The sequence below is a fragment of the Haliotis rubra genome, unplaced genomic scaffold (genome assembly GCF_003918875.1).
Source record: "Haliotis rubra isolate DU_JTF1 unplaced genomic scaffold, ASM391887v1 Scf1, whole genome shotgun sequence".
In the NCBI taxonomy this organism is placed as follows: domain Eukaryota; kingdom Metazoa; phylum Mollusca; class Gastropoda; order Lepetellida; family Haliotidae; genus Haliotis; species Haliotis rubra.
In genome coordinates, this window is record NW_025764891.1 from 6,811,063 (window position 1) to 6,824,624 (window position 13,562).

Genomic DNA, 13,562 nt, shown 5'->3' on the forward strand with positions numbered 1-13,562 from the left:
TTCAGATGAGTTTCAGACTTTGTATCAGAATAGCTTCAGATGAGTTTCAGATTTTGTATCAGAATAGCTTCAGGTTAGCTTCAGATGAGTTTCAGACTTTGTATCAGAATATCTTCAGATGAGTTTCAGATTTTGTATCAGAATATCTTCAGGTTAGCTTCAGATGAGTTTCAGACTTTGTATCAGAATAGCCTCAGCTTAGCTTCAGATGAGTTTCAGACTTTGTATCAGAATATCTTCAGGTTAGCTTCAGATGAGTTTCAGACTTTGTATCAGAATACTTTTAGGTTAGCTTCAGATGAGTTTCAGACTTCGTATCAGAATATCTTCAGCTTAGCTTCAAATGAGTTTCAGACTTTGTATCAGAACACCTTCAGGTTAGCTTCAGATGAGTTTCAGACTTTGTATCAGAATATCTTCAGCTTAGCTTCAGATGAGTTTCAGACCTCGTATCAGAACACCATCAGGTTAGCTTCAGATGAGTTTCAGACTTTGTATCAGAATATCTTCAGCTTAGCTTCAGATGAGTTTCAGACTTTGTATCAGAATAGCTTCAGCTTAGCTTCAAATGAGTTTCAGACTTTGTATCAGAATAGCTTCAGCTTAGCTTCAGATGAGTTTCAGACCTCGTATCAGAACACCATCATGTTAGCTTCAGATGAGTTTCAGACTTCATATCAGAATAGCTTCAGCTTAGCTTCAGATGAGTTTCAGACTTTGTATCAGAATAGCTTCAGCTTAGCTTCAGATGAGTTTCAGACTTTGTATCAGAATATCTTCAGGTTAGCTTCAGATGAGTTGCAGACTATGTATCAGAATAGCCTCAGCTTAGCTTCAGATGAGTTTCAGACTTTGTATCAGAATATCTTCAGGTTAGCTTCAGATGAGTTGCAGACTATGTATCAGAATAGCCTCAGCTTAGCTTCAGATGAGTTTCAGACTATGTATCAGAATATCTTCAGGTTAGCTTCAGATGAGTTTCAGACTTTGTATCAGAATATCTTCAGGTTAGCTTCAGATGAGTTGCAGACTTTGTATCAGAATATCTTCAGGTTAGCTTCAGATGAGTTGCAGACTATGTATCAGAATATCTTCAGGTTAGCTTCAGATGAGTTGCAGACTATGTATCAGAATAGCTTCAAGTTAGCTTCAGATGAGTTGCAGACTTAACATCAGAATAGTTTCAGGTTAGCTTCAGATGAGTTGCAGAATAATGTCAGAATAGCTTTCAACTAGCATCAGACTATCCATAGGTTAGATTCAGACTGCAGTTGTCTCGTGTCAGATGTTGTGCTGTTTTTGAACCAGGTGAGCTTCAGGCTACTGTTACTCAGTGGTTGCTTAGTATACAGTGGTGTCTCCTGTTCTGCTGCAATAACTGCTGCACCAGCTATTTAACTCACCCTAGTTGCTATGCAAGACTCAGGTTTCTCTCGTTATGTAGTACTGGAATCATGTTATCTGAAATCACTTGCTGTTAGCTTCCACTGCACGTCTCATCCAAAGAATTCTGGAAATATGATTAACAGAATAAAATGTACAAAAAAACTTATATATATGCCACTTGGGGGCTTTTTTAATTAATAAAAACAGAGAATTGATTTGGGTATAAAATATCAAAGTTTCAGGATCTCCTTACATTGTACTTGAATGTGAAGGTAATCCTTTAGATCATCATTATTTTATTGTTGGAAATTTCAAGTAGAACTATCAAGTAGTTATATGTTGGCTAAGCGCTCATGAATTGTATAACGCAAATTTCATTTTGTGTTAATTGCCAATTGTACACATACATTGTAATACAGGTACTATGGGCCTGTGTTGCCTTTCGTAAGGCCAGACCAATTTTATTTCTTCTTTCACGAATTTATGTCCTCAGAAAACCTTCAGGCAGGAGGGAAAGAAATGAAAAGAAAATGACCAGTCAAAGTAATATTCCTTCTAAATACTAAAAGTATTTTACTTTTGGCAATGTATAAAGTGTATATGTGGCAAACAGCAATCTAAAAGTTTTCTTGTAAGTTTACATTTTTGGAAAATAAAAACATTCAGATTTTATTTATTGAGCAGGGAAAATTAATATTTTTTTTTTTCTTATTCTTGATAAAATACGACCGGCGGATCTGTAAAACAAGAAATAAAATTGGTCTGGCCTCATTTAGAATAAAAGACTACATCATTATAGACAAGGTTCTCAATTAAAAAAAGAAATCTTTAAAAAATTAATCCATTATTTTGTATGATTCTTCCTATTTTGGTGTGTTTACATATGTCGATAATAAATGTCATGTTACACGGCACATTTTCCAGTGCAGTGAACTGCCTGTTCTATATTGATCATTAATCAGTGAGATAATGCTAATATTATTCAAAGTGGCATTAATTCTAACTCACTCACTCTGTGTCAAACAGAATTTCTATATGTGGTATAGTTTATAAAGAATCTTCTTCAATAGTGTAATGCAGAACATCAATAAGATCAACTTTACTTCATGATATTTTTTTAATATGATTGATGTTATTTAAACCAGCCTCATTTCCTTCAATGGTTGTCACCAAAAGTTTGGAACAAAGTCTGCAGAAACATCTTCACTTAGTCCACTCCACTGCTCCACTAATGCCTTATTAAAGATAATTTCTTGACTGAAATCTTTCTAAATGTTCTCACATCAAATAAAAGGGCATCAGCCCAGCTTTTAAGGGACCCCTCATAATTTTAAACCATATGTAGAAATTAGTTCGCACACCATTCATTCTGCTCGGAGTTCTAAGGAGTTATTGCCGATGGTTTTATGGCTGTTGAATGAAGCAATTGGAGTGTATACCCATTAAGTGTAATTTCATGTATATGAAACAAGCCGATCCGAGATGGGTTTGCAATCGTACTATCCCTACATCCCCAGGCTGTATTGACCCTGCTTCTAACTGACTGATCAGCGACTGCTAGCAAACTCCACACGAAAGAGAATCTGTTCAAACTACAAACTAGATAAGCTGGGGGGTTTCATATTGTGTCACAGGGTAGGGTACATGAAAAAGTTGTTGGTAGCAACTGCTTTTCCTCCATTCATCACCGGTGAATGGGAAGAGAGCTACTGAAAAGATTCGATCCATGAGACTCAGGTTAATTTATTCTTCTCTCGCTAGCAGCGTGTGTTTGTGTGTGTGTAGATTCTCAAACTGCCGAACATCTTTTGTCATTTGTGAGGCGATAGTGCAGTACAAACCAGCCTTCATTGTAGCTCTGCTCAACATGTAAGGATAAGTAATTTGGAGTGTACCACTACAAAGAGCTGGATTCATGGGAGAACGATTTTATTGGAGAGTGCTTGCATTGAAGCAAGTAGGGGAAAAGCGCAGGAGCTGATCATGAATATTTTCTCATCGGTAGAATAATTTTAATCTTGTGAAAGTTTATACCTTTGAGGTCTCGTATTGCAGAGTGTGTGCAAGTCACATGAAGAGATACAAGTTTTCACATTACTTGGACTAAAAAAAATGATTCCCTTTTTATGATGATTTTATTTACCGTGAAGGACCGGTCTAGATATGACTTTGTTGTGAAATAATCTAATGATGGGAGGAAGTTCTCAAGGGAAGACGGACAATTAGCGCTGTTACATGATCATGAAAGAGATGAAGTCATCTCATGTCGCTCTTGGTTGTCTAAGCTTGGATAACCGTGTGTTGAGTTCTAATGCTGAAACAGACAGAAACTGCCGATGTAGCACTGTGATACTCTTTAATTGGCAGTACAACTAGATGTGGTGCACTGGGCTTTAACGCTGCGATACGCTTTGATTAGCGATACCACAGGCTGTAACACTGGGATATAACACTATGTGTATAGTTTGATCCTCCGTCATAGGAAGTGTCACGTTTGGATGTTACACTGTGTTACAGTTGTCTGTTTCACTATCTGGATGTACTGTTACACCTTTATTTTCTGTGTTACAGAGTGTAATTGGGATGTGAAATTGTTTTACACTTTGACTGTGTCTACTACCAAAGTGCCATATTGGGATGTTACACTGTGTTGCTGTTGATTTGGCTGCTTCACAGAAGTGTAACATACAGATGTAACACTGTTTTACACTTTTATCAGCTGTATGCAGACTGTAACATTACAATGTAACACTATGTTACAGTTTAGAATACTGTTTACAGAAGTGTGACATGGAATGTAACATTGTGTAACAATTAACATTGGATGTAACAAAGGGATACACTCAAGGTGTTTAGAGAACTACAATAGTGTAACACATAAAGTATCTATACACAGTGTTACTTTGGAATGTGAATTATACACTTAGAGTGTCTGTATCTCACAGGTTTAACATTGAGACGTAGCACCGTGCAGCACATTAATTACCTTTCTACCTGGAATGAATATTTTTTGTAAAACGTGTGAAGTGGATGCCAAATGTTGAGATGGAGTGAGTTCACATGCTGCAGAAGTTGAACTACAATGATAGACAGGAAGTAGCAGCGAACGATGTATTTAAGCTAATGAGTTGTACATGATTCATGGGCTGTGTGCACTGGATAGATAGATTCCATTACGATGGTTGTGGATCGAGACACATGGTAAGTAGTGATTGACTGTTTAGAGGTCACTTTGCAGATCTTCTCAAAGCCATGTATGACATTGTCAATTAGCCAAGTCGACACAGTGTATAAGCAATGTTTCATTGAAGGCATGTGAAACTGACAATATCTGTCATCCTTACTATGTAGATCATATTTCTTCCTTGCAAGATGTTTTCTTTGACGTTATTTCATGATTGTTTGACATGTCATGCCACATCGTCCGTCATGCAACATCATTTGTCATGCTTGTGTAACGTCAACTACTTAGCTAAATGGGCTGAACATGTTGCAGTGTTATTCATGGCCAGTAGGCTTCAATCCTTTTTCAGGAAGCAATTTTTGGGGTAAAATTTAAATGTTAGAAAATGTTTCTTAACTTTCTACTCTAAAACCATAAAAGCCTTGGAGAGTTGATACTTCCTGCATTTGATTGATTGCTGCCATAAATATTCCATTTATGTAAGATGTCATGATCAGCGTTCAACTGCACAGTTGTAGATGTTGCAAAACTACTTTTTTTGGCCCTACACGGCTTTACCAAATGAATCAAAATTGTGAACTTGGTGTTAGGGAAATGGATTCTGAATGATATATGTTAGGTGAGCTACAGGGCCTGATTCTAGGTCAAGTTGTGTCATGCCTGCCTTTGACCAGTTTCAAAATAGGTTTTGATGTAAGTGTTCGTGCCACGGCAAACAGTTTTACAGCACAATTCCTTCAAGAGTATGGCTCCTGCAATCTTGGAGATGTCTGGAATCTACAGATCCTCGAAATTGTTCCTGACAATTTCAGAATTTTTTATCATTCATGAGAGGCACCGTTGTCATCAGGGAAGCATCATAGCTAGTATATGATTTAAGCCACAGTATATGGCCCCTATGATTAAATGCTCTGCATCTGAAGCAGCTGAGTACTATTAATGCTGCGTGTATATGAAATGGAGCCATCTCTTCTAATATGGATGGGGTATTTTCCTGACATGCAAAACCGAAAAAGAAATCTAGGTGTTGGGAATGATTTTTTGGTAAGTGATTGAATATCTTGGGAATAACTATTGAGACAAATTTAGGTGGCATGCATCAAAAAGATTGAAGGCAAAAAACAGTTGTACTTTAAATGCTGGAACAATAGAAGAGAGTTTTTCAGAGAATATCTATGAAATTTTATTGTTAGTTTCAAGAACGGATTTCCTATCACCTGGTGAGCTGCATCAGTCATAATCCTAAGATCGCTTTGTGAGAAAGGGTTCTGATGAGTGACCAATCATCACTGCCCTTTCAAAGTATTAGATTCCATAATCGTGTTAACACCTTGTGCCTTTGTTGAGCCATGTGTTTCAATAACCAAAATGATGGAGATCTTAGGATCTTAGAATAATTAAGCTTTTTTCGTTAAACATAAAATATAAAACTACAACGCCAGAAAATAACCACACTTGATTATCTTCCGAAATGGATTCCATTGAGCGTAAAATTGGTATTTGAAGAGTATCGCAGTCAATGGGCTGGAACCCTGTGTGATGATAATTAGTGTATTAAGAAATCATCATTTGCACTCAACATGGGCTAAGAATATTAACATGCTTTACTAAATACAGTTTGTGCACACCTGCAAAGCCCTTCTGAATCACATTACACACCTAATTAACAACACATTTCCTTTCTTGATGGCTAGCTATTCCTCTGTATAACTTTAATGTTCTGAATATACCAAGTGAACAAAATGGCCTTGGCTCTGTTTTGATAATTTGTGAAAGTGTTTGCTTAAAAAAAAGTAACTTTTTGTTAAACAGTACTACAGTTATGTATGTGCAAACCACTTTTTTTTTATCTTTATGAATTTGAAAATGACGTTCTTCTGTCTTATTATATTATTCAAATTTCATTATGTTCAACAGTTATGTCTCACACAATGATTTATAGCATATAATTTCTTTTTGGGGGGGGATTGCACAAATCTTTTTTGATAACTACACCAAACTTCAAGGGATAATTAGGAAGACGAAAGACAGAAGCTAGTTGTCAAAGCTTTGTGTCTTTTGCAGGACTTTTAAATGATTTACTATCAATTTGAGATTTAGTTTTGAGTGTTTTGAACTGGCATCTAGAAAAACTTTATAAGACGTCAAGATTGATTAAGCTCACATAGTTATAACATCTGAGAAATTGTTGAATAATACATTCTCCATCTATGATTTTTATCTATATATTTTTATTGTACCTGATCAAATGATGGAACGATGCAGGTATAATAACATTTACAGATAAGAACTTTGAAAGAGAAAAATAGGTAAATGAGAAAGGATTATTAAATTTGACAGAGTGGACAGAGCAGCCATTAGTTGGTTGCATTGGAGACATGGCAGCCATATTGATGGAGAATCCTACCGTTTGAATATGATCTTTGAAACTTAGGAAAAACAGGCATGTATCCTGACTGCATTTAGAAAATTAATGGTTAAATTAGGTGTTCTTGTGGACTTTATCAATTCTTCATAGACATTCAGTTTCTTTATGAATGATCAATGGAATGAATTTACATTTATATCTAATTGAAAATGACATCATGTTGTGATCAATCATACACGGGATATCAGATTTCTTGATACAAACTTAGTTTATCAGTCTCATTAATCTGCAGACGACTTCCTGTCCTGGAATCACAAGATCTAGAAAGATTTTTTAAGTTTAGATTAAATGTTTGACTGAGGAACTGGGCCTGGTGTAAATCACTCTGACAACGACGATGATGATGATGATAATGATGGTGGTAGTGGTGGTGGTGATGATGGTGGTGGTGATGATGATGATGATGATGATGATGATGATGATGATGATGATGATGATGATGATGATGATGATGATGATGATGATGATGATGATGATGATGACTGGGATTCAAACCCACAGTCATAGGTTTCTGACATGCCCTAGATGTAGGAGAGATAAAACAACAACAGCTTGTGTGGGAAAAAGTGAAATGTTTTACATTCAATTCATATATGATATATACCATTATTTAATTTCCATGATTTAACAGGCTTGTTTCTTGAAGTAAAGTAGATCAGTCTTAAATATATTACCATAGTTATCATTCAGTGTTTTGGAGTGTACAGAATCCATCACGATTGATCTAATTATCCCATTAAGATCAGATCCTTTCCTCCAATACCATACCACTCTGTATCAACATCTGATCCATACGTCTCATGAAATAAGCCCAAAGCAAATTTAGACTGTCCAATCTAAATGAAGGTTGCAGTAGTTCTTGGGCAAATCAGATTTCAACTTTCTGAAATTGTTTAGCTTCATTCCTTTACCACCTTGATTTGGTCACTCCCATTTCTTTCAATAAAAACTAACAAAAAAGAGCAGTAATATTCTTTTGATCCTTTGGGGTTCAGATGTCATGTCACTAAAACTGAGTGTAGAGCCAACCATGACATAATAATGGCCCAGATTGATATCATGGCAGTCAGAAGTAAACAGAAATCATATATGGAGGCTCAACACTGATTGGCTGATCAGAAAGTAAACCTTATAGAATCTGCAATGGAATAACTGGTGTCTTCAGATCATCATGCAGAAAGGTGTATCACAGTAAAAGTTGGGATTTTAATGAAAATCCGGCTGAAGTCAGCATTATTAAAACTGAATGAATGTTGTCAGTCAGGAATGTATATCACTTCAACCCATAGTGAGTGAGTTCAGTTTTACTCATTTTAGAACACTTTGATATTTTTTTTTTCATGAAATGTCAAGAACGCCTGATGTGATACAGATATCGGATGTTTATCACTTTTTGAGAAATCCATGAACCAGAGTAAGGTGCTGAAAAACCTAACAATATATTCAGCATAGGCTGAGATTGGAACCGGAGATGATAGATTTCTGGTATAGGTAACGCACTGAAAATCAATGGCAAATTGCAATGCGTAAGACGACTGGGCCATCCGTTCTACGGAAACCTATGATAGTAGGGACAAGGCAAATTAGTGCTGGTAATACTGGCAGTATTAACCTGGCCTGGCATTGTACCACAGGTTTAGCCTATCTCAGTATTAGCCTGGTCTAGCCTGGTCTACCTCAGCATTAGCTTGGTCTAGCCAGGTCTACCACAGTATTAGCCTGGTCTAGTCTGGTCTACCTCAGTATTAGCCTGGTCTAGCCTGATCTACCTCAGTATTAGCCTGGTCTAGCCTGGTCTACCACAGTATTAGCCTGGTCTAGTCTGGTCTACCTCAGTATTAGCCTGGTCTAGCCTGGTCTACCTCAGCATTAGCTTGGTCTAGCCAGGTCTACCACAGTATTAGCCTGGTCTAGTCTGGTCTACCTCAGTATTAGCCTGGTGTAGCCTGATCTACCTCAGTATTAGCCTGGTCTAGCCTGGTCTACCTCAGTATTAGCCTGGTCTAGTCTGGTCTACCTCAGTATTAGCCTGGTCTAACCTGGTCTACCACAGTATTAGCCTGGACTACCTCAGTATTAGCCTGGTCTGGTCTAGCCTGGTCTACCTCAGCATTAGCCTGGTCTAGCCAGGTCTACCTCAGTATTAGCCTGGTCTAGTCTGGTCTACCTCAGTATTAGCCTAGCCTGGTCTAGCCTGGTCTACCTCAGCATTAGCCTGGTCTAGCCAGGTCTACCTCAGTATTAGCCTGGTCTAGTCTGGTCCACCTCAGTATTAGCCTGGTCTAGCAATGTACCAAATGTACTTGATTGCAAATCTGGTTGTTTTTTTGCTACACACAGCATTTTTCAGGCTATATGATCTGTAAGTCTGTAGGTAATCGGGTCTGGACCCGACAATCCAATGATTGATTTCATAAAAAATCAATCCACACAGAGGGTATGCAATGACATAGATCGACCAAGTCAGCAGACCGGACAACCCAATCCCGATAGATGCCTCTTCCCACAAGCTTGGGTTGCTGTAGACAATCAGTATCTTCATAGACTTCACATGGAGTGAACTGAGAGCATAAAAACACAATTTTAGAACCAGATACTGTGTTACTAATAAATATTGTTAGTTCCTAATATTGATAATTAGTCATAATGTTCTTGTTCTTGTTCAGTGAATGGGAAATGGTATTTATCCAGTGCTTGACTAATTCCACATCTTCTGAATGACTGAATAGTCATGATTTTGTTTGATTAGCTCTTCCTTTGAGATTTCGCATCAGCACTATGCTGAATGGTTGCCATGGGTTACCATGATGACATAAAAAATACCCTTTTTCTATCATATTCTTTTGTTGTCAGTTGTTGTCAAGATGTATACATTCCTCAAACACAAAGCATAAAACAAGATTTCGTTTTACTATGTTTAACAGAACCTAGTGGCCTTAATACTTCTAATAGGCCAAATCTGTTGTGTGAAGAGCTCTCAAAGTGTGCCACCCATACGGTTTCTTTAGCTTGTTTTTCATGACGCTTTTTCACCTTGCTAGAGCCACCTGAATAAATAGTAGGCGATAGGGAGGAGTTTTGAAAGTAGGTATTTAGAGCAGTGGTCAATCTGTTCTCTTCCTTCCTCCAAGCCCTGTCAACAATAACACACGCCTTAGGCATGTACCAAGTCTTCAGTCATGTTGTGCAAATTTAATTTATGATATCTGTGCGAATGCTGAGGCCTGTAATTACTTAACTTAGATTTGGTCAAATAAACAAATATAGTCAGTCCTCCTGAAGACGGGGTCAAGGAGATTAAGGATGTGGTCTGTTAAAGCTAATATATTAAACTCTGATTTAAACTGGATTTGATTGTTTCTGGGACTGTGGTGAGAGTAGTAGTGTTTACAGATGACCAGTGTCCAGACTGACCACGGAGGATGCAGTTGTGGTTGTGAACATGGTTCAGGGAAGTTGCTGGTATTGTATATGATTTATTTGAATATGTATATAAAGTGAGTTAGTGGGTCGGTGAGTTTAAAATCACTTTCCCATCATTTATATATCATGGCGTTGGATGAAAGTGGTTGATCCCTCCTTTCATGCCCTTTTGAAAAAAACGAGATCATGCCATGTAAGACCAAGGGTCGTTATTTGGCCGAATTTGGAAATCAGTCAATGGATCCTGGTTTGTCAAAGGGATGTCATTCTAGGGTCATAGATGGCAGGGCAGCTCACTGTGAATATCTACACTCATGCTAAATGTGACAAGCAGGGTAGATTTGTGGCTTTCATGGCTGGGTCTGTCCTCCCACCACCCACACTGACAACAGTAGAAGGATAGAAACAACCGTAGAAGGATAGAAATAATAGCTGTCAGTTTAAGTTTGTTCATTGATTTAGATATTTTGCTTCTAATCTGATGTTTGAGGAAACATTCAGTTGATCAAGGACTGCCTGTATAAATATTTCAAATATGACACATTATGTAATGATGGATTCAGCATTGCTGTATTTAGTTTTAATCTTTAGTCAACAGAGCCATTTTTTTAGTATTAAATTGAAGGTTTAGCTGATGCAGTTAAATAAAAGGAATATGTGAATATGTATAAATGTGTGTTTAACAACATTCCTGCAAAATCAGGGGAAGGGGAGGCTGGAAACAAAATGGCCTTAACACACTGTAGTTATGAATGTGGAAAATCAATCCTTTTTGGTGCTTAACCTCAACTCCTCAATATAGAAATAAAACTAAAAGAATTAATTCTTCTCAACTTTCTTGGAAACACAAGTTGATAGGGAATATATACCCAATGTACAAGTGTTTTCAAGACAGAAAATTATCTACAAAATCTTGTCCATTTCTTTGAAAACTTTCTATGACGTTTCTTTGTATGAAGACTGAAAAGGATCCCCTGCTGCTAAAAAATGAGATGTTTTGAGAGCAGTTTGAAAATAATATTTAAAAAACACATGTGAAAAGCATGAAAAGCTATCGAAATTCACAATCCAATCAACTTGTGCCAAGAAATGAAAACCAATGAACATGAAAGAGGTTTGTGTTTTTCATGATTTCTAAAATCATATCATGATTTATCATCCATCATCGCTTGTTAGCACATGCATGTCTTCGAATTCTTTTGAACTCAGGAAGCATTTATTCAACTCTTGAATCTTAAACTGCCATTCATTCCCGAAGGAGCCCAAATACAAATATAGCCCAGATCCAATGCTGAATAGGTGAAAAGACATAAGCTACCTTTGTGAGAATTATTTGACAGGCTTTCCATCAAATTCTTGTTTTTCTATTATACATGTAAGTAAGTACCTGCCATTGCCTTCTACTTCCCTAGTCTTGGACTTATTGGGTGTTTAGTCGAGGGACTGCGGAGGGTGCTCTTGTTCCTTGTGGTCATCTGCATCCCATGATGTATTTCCATGACGAAGAATTTCCTGGTTGTAATATGTGTTTTTTATGTCTGACTGGCTCCGCGGGAACGTAGCTATGTCTGTCAGTCTGTCCAAATTAATAAGCTGAATTTGTATGTATCGGTGAGTCTTTATTCATGGCGTGAATATTGTCACAGTCGGCAATATCCTGGCTATGATATGGCGACTTGGAATACTGAAGTCTGGGTCAGGTGAACGAGTTGTAAATGCTGCGTGAAAAAATATATGGACCATGCTTTATTGTGACTTAAGTGAAACAAGTAAGATATAGTTATTTAATGGTGATATGTTTGCTACAGGTGTCATAGTTCCATTCTTTACTTAAGCTTAGCAACTGTTTCCTGCCACGTAACATTTTTATTAAGTTTTTAATTGTTTGTTCAAATGCACTTTTTCGTGAGTATGCTTTGATTCTCTCAGCAATGTGAAATGTCTATCAGTTTTTTGACAAATGTTGTAGTGAAATCATATATTGTCATCATGAGTGACTCGTTGACAGCATGAACAAGCCTTACCATCAGTGAGTGAGTGAGTGAGTGAGAGTGATTTTAGTAAGAGAGTGGTTGATAGCATGAACTCTGTGCCTCACCATCAGTGAGTGAGTGAGTTGTTGACAGCACCAACTACAAGCATTGCCATGAGTGAGTGAGTGAGTGGTTGACAGCATGAACTACAAGCCTTGCCATCAGTGAGTGAGTGAGTGGTTGACAGCATGAACTACAAGCCTTGCCATCAGTGAGTGAGTGAGTGAGTGGTTAACAGCATGAACTACAAGCCTTGTCATCAGTGAGTGAGTGAGTGGTTGACAGCATGAACTACAAGCCTTGCCATCAGTGAGTGAGTGAGTGAGTGGTTGACAGCATGAACTACAAGCCTTGCCATCAGTGAGTGAGTGAGTGGTTGACAGCATGAACTACAAGCCTTGCCATCAGTGAGTGAGTGAGTGAGTGGTTGACAGCATGAACTACAAGCCTTGCCATGAGTGAGTGAGTGAGTGGTTGACAGCATCAACTACAAGCCTTGCCATGAGTGAGTGAGTGGTTGACAGCATCAACTACAAGCCTTGCCATCAATGAGTGAGTGAGTGGTTGACAGCACCAACTACAAGCCTTGCCATTAGTGAGTGAGTGAGTGGTTGACAGCATGAACTACAAGCCTTGCCATCAATGAGTGAGTGAGTGAGTGGTTGACAGCATGAACTACAAGCCTTGCCATCAGTGAGTGAGTGAGTAAGTATCCATTTGGGCTCCTTTTCATAATACTCCCTCTCTATCAAAGTGGGACACCAGAATAGACTTCTCACACTGTACCCATATGGAGAATGAAACTCAGTTGGTACAGTGTAATGAACATACCTATATCCACTAGGCTACTGCACTGCATTCTTTGCCAGCAGAGCAAAATGACCCAGTCAGATCACCCATCCCTTCAAGGAATCCATTAATAATTGCGTGATATTTCAGAACTGTATTGTAGCCTGGTATCCCAAGGGGTGCTTGGCAACAGAAAACGTTCCAGTAATGACATTTTGAGTCATACTGTGATGAATAGTTATGTGACTTTAAAACCATTTATAATAATTTCTCTTAACTTTGACATTGGTACAAGAGGAGTGCCATGAAAAAAATTAAC

The 13,562-nt window shown here is 37.8% G+C and overlaps 1 protein-coding gene across 2 annotated transcripts in view; it reads left to right on the forward strand.

Moving 5' to 3' along the window:
* Nucleotides 1–13,562, forward strand: part of LOC124276276 (protocadherin beta-15-like) — a 77,119-nt gene that overhangs the window by 41,592 nt on the left and 21,965 nt on the right. The window contains exon 1 of one of the 2 annotated variants that reach the window (XM_046711939.1): nucleotides 3,097–4,587. The exons of the other annotated variant lie outside the window; for it this stretch is intronic. The gene's annotated coding sequence lies outside the window, so the exon portion shown is untranslated. Of the gene's footprint in view, nucleotides 1–3,096; nucleotides 4,588–13,562 lie in introns of those variants that run through there. 2 annotated transcript variants of the gene reach the window in all.